A 9,270-nucleotide genomic window follows, 5' to 3' on the forward strand; every position below is an offset into this window, starting at 1 on the left:
GCTGACAGACTTGCTTGAAACAGGGGTGCCACAAACCTTCAATTTGTAAAAAACACAGTATCTGTGAAGTGTAATAAAGCAAAGAACAATAAAATGAGACATGTCTATATAAAAGCTGAGATTAAGGCACAGGCAATCAAATGATATGGCTGTATCAAATAGTCTCGTCTAGTCTAAGCAAGTCTAAAATTCCACATTTCATCAAAGGTTCTGGCAGTAGTACAGTGTCTGTCTGAATATGGCCCAGAATTCAGGGTATATTGGCCCTGGGCCCCTGGCCCAGCATGTATTGAGTTTATTTGTTCTTTAAGCAAGGAATGCATTGAAGGGAACCAAAAGTAGTCTGGAATGCACTGATTTAATTAGGGTTTTTTGTTTGTGTGTTTGAAAGCAGAGTGCTATGGGAAGAATAGTAAGAGAAGGTTTTGTTTTGCTTTGTTTACTGAGAAGTAATTGTTACGTCAAATGTAACAATTCCATCAAGCACTGAAGGAAAAAAAAAATATTTTTCTCTTGCCCTCAGCCATTAGGAGGCTCTTGTACCATGCTAGGATTATCCCATTTTCTTTTCATGACCCCAGAAAATAGTGAAGACAAACAAGACAGATTTTGGCACCCCAGTTTTACAGATGAAGATACTGAGGCATAGAAAATTAAGTCATTTTCCCAAAGTCAATCATAGAATCATAGACTTTAGAGTTAGAAAGGACCTTGGTGATTATCTGATCTGATTGCCTCATTTTACAGATGAGGTTAATGATTCATCCAAGGTCACACAGGGAATAATTAGTAGATTCAGGATTTGAACCCAAGTACTCTGATTCCAAATCTGCATTTTTTCCACTTTTTCACATTGTGTACTTTCAAGTATCATCATCACTGAAAATGAAGAATGGTCATATATGAGTGATTTAGTATTTAAAGGATTTTTTTTTTTTTTAGAAAACATAGGAGCCCAGATTTAGAGGTGGAAGGGACTTTAGAGATGATTTAGTCCACTTCCTCATTTTATAAATAAGTAAACTAAGAGAAGCAGAATAATTAGCTTAGCATCACCCAGATACCAAGTAGCAGATCCAGGATTTGAAGCCAACTCTATATCACACTGTCAAGGATACAATATTTAGCTAATTTTGGAATTACCAATTTTTAAATTTGATTTAAAAAAAAAAAACCTTTTCAGTGGCCTTTGTCATGTTTGGACCCGTATGTGGACTGGGTTCAGTCTTGGAGCTGAAGTGGGGATGAGGGCATCTCTAAAGAGAGAAGCCAGGCCCTTTCTCTCACTGTTAGGCCTTTCATGTTACCACTTCAGAACCTCAGGGAAAATTGGTTAACACTTAAGTTCATGTTGAGGATCTCTCCAAAAGGAAGAAGTAGAAAGGCACTCCATGTCCAAATAGATGATTGATTGTGGTCCTTCATTCTTGAAGAGAACCAAAATGGCATCACCACGTTGGAGTCAAGGTATAGTGTGTCCAAAAGTGGCTGATCAGACCAAGATGAGCTCGGAAGGCTTTACCACAAATGTATGATGGTATTCTTTTGTTATGGTGAAAGCACAATTTTCATTTCTTTTATTGAACAGTTTGCATGTATCATCAGTATTATTTTGTTTATTTGTTTCCAGGAAGTAAAATTTGCAAATTTATTTTTGGCTGCTATGTTAAATTAAAATTGTTTATAAAACAAAAATAAACATTAAAAATAAACAACAGCAATCAGATATAGGACAGATATTTATTTCCTCCACATAAAAGAAATGCTTAACACAGGAGACTCACAATTATATATCCACAAAGACTCAAACATGCAATAATAATAATTTATAACTATCATTGTATTTGTCTCCGGCATTTGATACTTAAAACTCCAAAACAAGAAGCATTTTACAGGACAGCTGAGTCAGCATTTCACCTTCCCCCTTGATTCCACACCATTCCAATAAGTCCTTCCGGATCTATGTCAGCCTGTCTTCCTGCCAGTGATCACCGTCTACCATGTAGAACCTCTTCCTTCTGCCAGTCAGCCCTGAATGAGGGACTAAGGATTTCCAGACCTCTTTAACCTCCAAGGTTCACTCCAAAACTAGAAAATGTTTATCTCAGGATTACTGCTCAGTCATCTATACCCAAGGAAGAGACAGAAAGCAGAAAAGGAAGCCAGGATGCTAAAGCCTAGGCTTAAGCTCACCTAAGCCAATACGTATGCTTTAGCTACCATGTGGTCATGGTCCCATATTCCTGCCAAGGTGAAGAAGAGCAGATTCTCCCTTAACCTTCACAGAAAGAGGCTTGAAGAGTACTGACTTGGTTGGCAAGGAGATCAAGAGAGAGTAGTTACTCCTTTTAAGATCCATTGAGTAAAAATCACTTCTCCCCACTTGGGGCCAGTATTCTTCCTTTACTTTCTGCTCTACTATTAACAAACTTTTCTTTCATAACAAATCTCTTTCTTTCATATTCCTTCTATCTTCTGGTTGAAGCTCAATGAAGTCTAGTTTTCTCCTGACACCACCATGTCTCTTGGTATCCTGTCCAAGATATTAAGGAGCTGACTACTCCTCTTAATCTCTACCCATAAGGCCAAGAAGAGTTGGTATATTCCTTGCTCCCCACTGCCATTTTCAGACCCTTTGCCACTGCCACTCATCAGTCACCTCTCCTCCTTTAAAGCTCATTCTATCCTACCCATATCTGTTTTGCTATCATTGATGGACTTCCAGTCTTGCACAGTCATGCACAATATCTGGCACATCTAGTTTCTCGCCAACAAGCTCAGTGTAAACTCAGGGTATTCTCTAATTTCTTGAACCTTTGAATACCTTGCCGTCTCAGTTTCTCTGCTTTCTCCACTCTCATGACCTTTATCTCCAGTCTACTTTAATAATGCCCTTAGACCTTCTCCCTCTTCCCACCTCTGTCCTCTCCCATCCTAGTGCTCAACTGAACATGTCCCAAGTGCCAGAATTACCAATTATACCTCTGATACACTATGTCATACTTCAGCTAGGGGCTATGAGGAGATAGGACAGCACACAGTCTCTACATTCAGGGACCTTATAATATATATGAGGTGTGCAAACTGCATGTGAAACAACTGGAAGATTTTAAATGCATCTATAGGATTCTGCTGTTGGCAGTAACATATTTTTTTGTTGTTGTTCAGTCATTTTTCAGTCATGTCTGACTCTTCATGATCCCATTTGGGGTTTTCTTGGCAAAGATATTGAAGTAGTTTGTCATTTCCTTCTACAGGTCTTTTTACAGATGAAGAAACTAAGGCAAATAGGGTTAAGTGACTTGCCCAGGGTCATACAGCTAATATGTATCTGAGGGCAGATTTGAACTCAGGAAGAAGAACCTTCCTGATTCCAGGGCCAACATATCCCAGTTATGGTAAATATTATGTGTTACTAGGACAGTTAGGTGGCACAGTATATAGAGTGCCAGGCCTGGAGAGGGAAAGGGAGAGAGAGAAAGAGAAAGAGAGAGAGAGAGAGAGAGAGAGAGAGAGAGAGAGAGAGAGAGAGAGAGAGAGAGAGAGAGATTAGAGTGGGAGTAGTCAGAAAAGGCTTAATGGGAAAGGAGCTTTGAAGGATAAATCAGAATCTTGGACAAGTCAAGAGGAAGGAGGTCTTAGTCACACAGCTAACCCAAGCTAACAAAACTGAGACTAGAATCCAGTTCTCTTGAAAGCTAGCTCAGAGGCAAGTGTGATACAGAGTAATAAAGTCTGGCTCAGAAGACCTGGATTCAAGACCTGACTCCACCATTTATTAGCTGTGCTACCTTGGGTATTTATTTCCTCTTTCTGAGTTTCAATTTCTACATTACCCTACCCAGCCTTCCACCTGAAGGATTTTCAGGATTATTGTGAAGAAAGTGTAATTAAAGACTGAGCTATTACTATTCTGACTGCCCAGACTGTGTACTATGGCAAAAGTGTTCTCAGTCCTGAGACCTTAGAGTGCGTACACACCGGGGCATATTAAGCACCTCCCCCTGCCCCTATCCCCCATTAGCCTGACGCTAAATTAGTCACTTTCTTATTACATGCTTTTGGGGGGAAATCTTTTAGATGTAGAAATCAAAGAAGATTCCAGGGAAACCTACAAGGATATAGCCTTCTACATTGCTAATCAATTAATCAAAAACATGTGTTAAATGCCTTCTATGTGCCAGGCACTGTGCTAAGGGTTGGGGATACAAAAAGAGGCAAAAGACAATCCTTGACCTCTAATGAGGAAGGCAACATGCAGACAAATATATACAGAGAAAACTACATACAGGATAAATAAGAAATAATTAACAAAGGGAAGGCTCTAGAATTAAGAGGGATTGGGAAAGGCTTGCTGTAAAAAATGGAATTTTAGTTGGAACTTAAAGCAAGTCAGGGAGGTCAATCGGCAGAGTTGAGAGTTCAAACTAGATAGGCGCTATCATAATAACAAGCCTTATTAATTGCGCTGTTAGCTAAGACAAGAGAATTTAAAGCATGATATACTTTACCGGAAAAAATAGGAGTTAAAAAAAACCCCATAAAATGCTGTTGACAGGTATTTCTGCGGTATGGTTGAGGGACAGGAAGGCTGTTTTACATTCCTTAGAAATGTCATTCTTGAAATGATGTAACCAACTGCATACCCCAATGCTCTAGCTGGTCAGTAAAGTTCATTCAACCAGAGGAGGCAAAATGTCCATTTACTGTTTCATCCCAGCCAGTCTGTACCGCTGAAGTGTACACCTCTGGCAAAATGGCTTCAGTGAATAAGGACTGAAAGGAAAATTTGTTCTTGTAGTAATAGAGTCACTTGACTGGGAGTCAAAAGGTCTGAATTTGAGTTCTGGCTTTGCCATCTACAAATGTGTAAGCTTGAACAAGTTACTTCACCTCAATAGGCCTCAGTTTCCTCATCTCAAAAATGAAGGGCTAATGATCTCTAAGATCTCTTCCAGATCTAACCCTCTATGATCTCAGGGGTTCATTAGATAAAATAATCTGATTGGCTTATTTAGATATAATTTTTAAAAGAATGTTTTTTTCTCAATTATATATAAAAATAATATTAACATTCACTTTAAAAATAATTTTTGAGTTCCAAATTCCCTCCCTCAGTCCCCTCCCCCTCTTTGAGAAGGCAAGCACTTTGATACAGATTATACAAGTGCAGTCATGCAAAACATATTTCCATATTATTCATGTTGCGAAAGAGAACACAGATCAAAAAAAAAAACCCAAGAAAAATAAAGTTAAAAAAAATGTTTTGATCTGCATTCAGACTCCATCAGTTCCTTCTCTGGAGGTGGATAGCATTTTTTATCATAAATTCTTTGGAATTATCTTGTTAAATAGCATTCTTTTAAACAGATGAATGCAAATGCATTTCTCTTTAGTGAAATATTCTTAGTGGAAAAACCCAGAGATGAAACCTAAGCATTATATAGACAACCATCAACTTCTGAACAGGATATAGTTTACATATATGTTTGTAACTTTGGATGCCATGTTACTGATGGTAGTTAGGTTCCCAGACCAGCCCATAGTAGACTATTTAACTTAGACTGTAGCCATAATACAGTAGTACTAGTACTTTGAGCTGTGGGTCCTGAAAGCAGGGGAATCACACTATGTAATAGGGAGCATGAGCAGGAAGGAAAAGAGAAGGAAGAGGAGAAAAGACTGAGAGGAGGAGATGAAGGAGTAAAAAGGAAGAGAAGAGGGCAAGAGGAAAAAGAAATATCTCTATAGATATAGAAATACCTCTATATATCTCTAGAGGAAAAATGGAATTCTCCTAACCTCCCTTTCTTCACTTCTCTGCTTTCAAATGCATTTCACAGAATAACAGAATTTAAAGTTGATGACCATTTAGTCTAAACCAAGGGTGGGGAATCTGGCGTCTGGAGGCCACCTGTGGTCGGCTAGGTCCTCAAGTGCAGCCCTTTGACTGAATCCAAACTTCACAGAGCAAATCCCCTTAATAAAAGCATTTGTTCTGCAAAACTTGGACTCAGTCAAAAGGCCTCACCCAAGGGCCCACAAGGCCATATATGACCTCAAGTTTGCAGATTTCTCACCCCTGGAAACCTCCTTCAGGCCTACCTTAGTCCCCTAAGTTCCCTGTGCTCCACAGTTACCTACCACCTCCCTCCCCCACTCAAAACTCCAGTCCTCTCAGGGTAGCCAACACCAGCTTCATTTTCAGAGAAAATCAGTCTGATTGGGCACAAATACATTAAAGTATAAAATACTAATGCTAGGTTTGAATGCAGGTCTATAGCAAAAATAAGTTTATCTTAATAACAAAGTAGGAATCTGTCAACTTTTTATTGACTCCATTTTGTTTTCAGCCTCCATTTTGTGATTGAGTTGCTTTGACTAAGTTATTTTTCAATAATGAAACAAAGTTAAGGGTTAGGAAATAAAGAAACATATATTTATTTTATGGATATTTTTTATTTCCTTAAGTTGCTCTAAAGCAGGAGTCCTTGGCAAACTGGTGAAACCTATGGATCCCTTCTCAGAATAATGTTTTTAATGGATTAAGAAGGAACCAATATATTGAGATACAGTTGTCAACACACACACAAACACACACACACACACAATATTCCATCTCCCATTTCCCTGCCTTTGTACTGACTATTCCTCACACCTGGAATGGTCTCCCTCTTCTCCTCTACTTTTTACCATTTCTCATTTCCTTTAACACTCAGCTCAAACACCACCTTCTCCATGGCACTTTTCTTCCTCCCACATACTTTCCCCATCTCAGCAGCTAATCTATGTTGTATTCATTTTGTATGTATTATTGCATTTCAGTTGTTTTCCGTAGTGTCCAACTCTTTGTGATCCCATTCTCCTGCTCATTTTACAGATGAGGAAATTGAGGCAGACATGGTTAAGTGACTTGCCCAGGGACACACAGCTAATACGTATCTGAGGCCAGGTTTGAACTCAAGAAGACGAGTCTTCCTGATTCCAAGCCCTGCATTCTATTTGATGCACCACGTAACTGCTCTTATATTATTGTATACATGAATATATACATATATGTATATGTGTATGTGTGTAAATTTAGATGCGAGTTATCTGTCCCATTAGAATGTAAGCTGCTTGAGGGCAGGGACTGCTGCACTTTTGACTTTGTATCCCCAGTGGCTCCCACAGTGGCAAGAAAGTAGTGTGCACAAAATAAATGCTTGTTGATTGATTCCCGTGTTGCCCTGACCAAAGAGGTCACCATCTGGCAGCCCGCCTGCTGGTGATGGATTTCTACATATACAGCGAGGCTGCTCTTTGGGTAGCAGAACAGTGGCCAGGACTCTGTCTGAAGACTTTCCAACTGGATAGGCCCCACGTGAGCCTGTCTCAGCTGGCATTGTCCCTGAGAGTTTAGTCACCTCCGGGTCATGAGGCATCAGAGCAGGACTCACGTGAAGGTATTGGTTATTATGGGAAGCTGTTTTCCTCCCCTTTCTAACATATACTTTTCTTGGTAGGTGTGTATGGGGAAAAAGAATACGGCAAAAGAAGCAATAGATAGGGGTCAGGAGGCCTGAACCCTGTGTATGTGTAACCTTTGGCTAATCACAATCCTTCACTGCGTGCCAGGTGTCTTGCCTATAAAATAATACCTGACCTAGGCAGCTAGGTATTGCAATGGACAGAGTGCTGGACTTAGGGTAAGGAGTTCAAATTCTGCCCAAGTAACCTTGGGCAAGTTATAATTGCTTTCAGCTTCTGTTACCTCATCTGTAAAATGTGGATAATGGTAACACCTATCTCACAGAGCAGTTATTCGAATCAAATGAGAAGATATGTAATGTACTTTGCTGGGCAGGTAGGTGGCACAGTGGATAGAGTGCCAGGCCTGGAGTCAGGATGGCTCATCTGAGTTTGAATCTAGCCTCAGACACTTACTGACTATGTGACCTTGGCTGAGTCATTTAACTCTGTTTGCCTCAGTTTCCTCATCTGTCAAATGAGCTGGAGAAGGAAATGGCAAACCACTCTAGTATCTTTGCCAAGAAAACCCCAAATTGGGTCACAAAGAGTTGGACGTGACTGAAAAGAACCCGACTAAATAACAATGGAGTATTTTGCAAACCTTAAATACTACATAAATGTTAGCTATCGTTAGCTGACCTAGCTATGTTTACACCCTTCGTATTTGAAAGGCCTGTGATTTCATGTGTGAGGATGTGCCATCATTGGAGCTGATGACTTCTCTACAACATAGTAGGTGGTCCCTGTACTCTACAGACTCCTTTTCCACTTTGCCCCTGGGACCTCACACTAAAGATGCTGCCACCCTTCCCCCTCAGCCTCTTCCTCTGATTGGTCCACTCTTACTCAGACCTTCCATTCGAGGAAGTACCCATGCCAGCCAAACTCACCTTGAACCTGGCTCAGCTCCTCACTCTCCTGACTTCTTCTCTACCCTGCCCCCACCGAGGTAACAGGTCCCTGCTCCCTTTTTATGTGTTGTCTCTCTCTCTTAGAATGAAGGTCCTTGAAGGCCAGTTCTATTTTTATTTTTACTTATATTAGTATTCCTTACATTTATCAAAATGCCTGGCATATAATAAGTGCTTAATAAATGCTTATCTAATCTGATCTGTAATATTCAGAGGTGTTCTGGTCAAAAACTCTTCAGTCTATAGTTTACCTGGTGTGGGTCTCTTGGCACATAACTAGGCTTCTCCTTAGACCATAGATTCAGTTTTAAAATGAAGATCAAATTAATAAAGCATGAAAATGCTTTGCCAAATAGAAAGGGATTTGCACAGTCAAGAAATTATTTAACCTCTCAGCACCCCCAGGCCATTCTTCAAGACTAAATTGCAGAGTAAGAGCTAGTTTTCAGTGGTGAAGGGAGTTTACTGCACCAGGACTTTGCTGTAGCAATGAAATCAAGGGCTGATTAAAATTTTAAAAGACCAAAAATTAGCTTCAGCAATCACCACAGTGCCTGGAAGAGTGTAAGCTCTGTGAGACAGCTAGGTGGCACATTGTGTTAGAGCCTTGGACCTAGAATCAGAAAGATCTGAGTTCAAATACATCCTCAGACACTCAGTAACTGCGGGACCTTGAGCAAGTCACTTAAAACTCTATTTGCCTCAGTTTCCTCAACTGTAAAATGGAGATAATAATAGCATCTATCTCCCAGGGTTGATGTGAGATATTTAGAAAGCACTTAGGAGAGTGTCTGGCACATAGTAGGCACTCTATAAATGGCAGCTACTAATGTTATTATTTAATAAA

The sequence above is a fragment of the Vombatus ursinus genome, unplaced genomic scaffold (genome assembly GCF_900497805.2).
Source record: "Vombatus ursinus unplaced genomic scaffold, bare-nosed wombat genome assembly UNPS02000577.1, whole genome shotgun sequence".
Lineage (NCBI taxonomy): Eukaryota > Metazoa > Chordata > Mammalia > Diprotodontia > Vombatidae > Vombatus > Vombatus ursinus.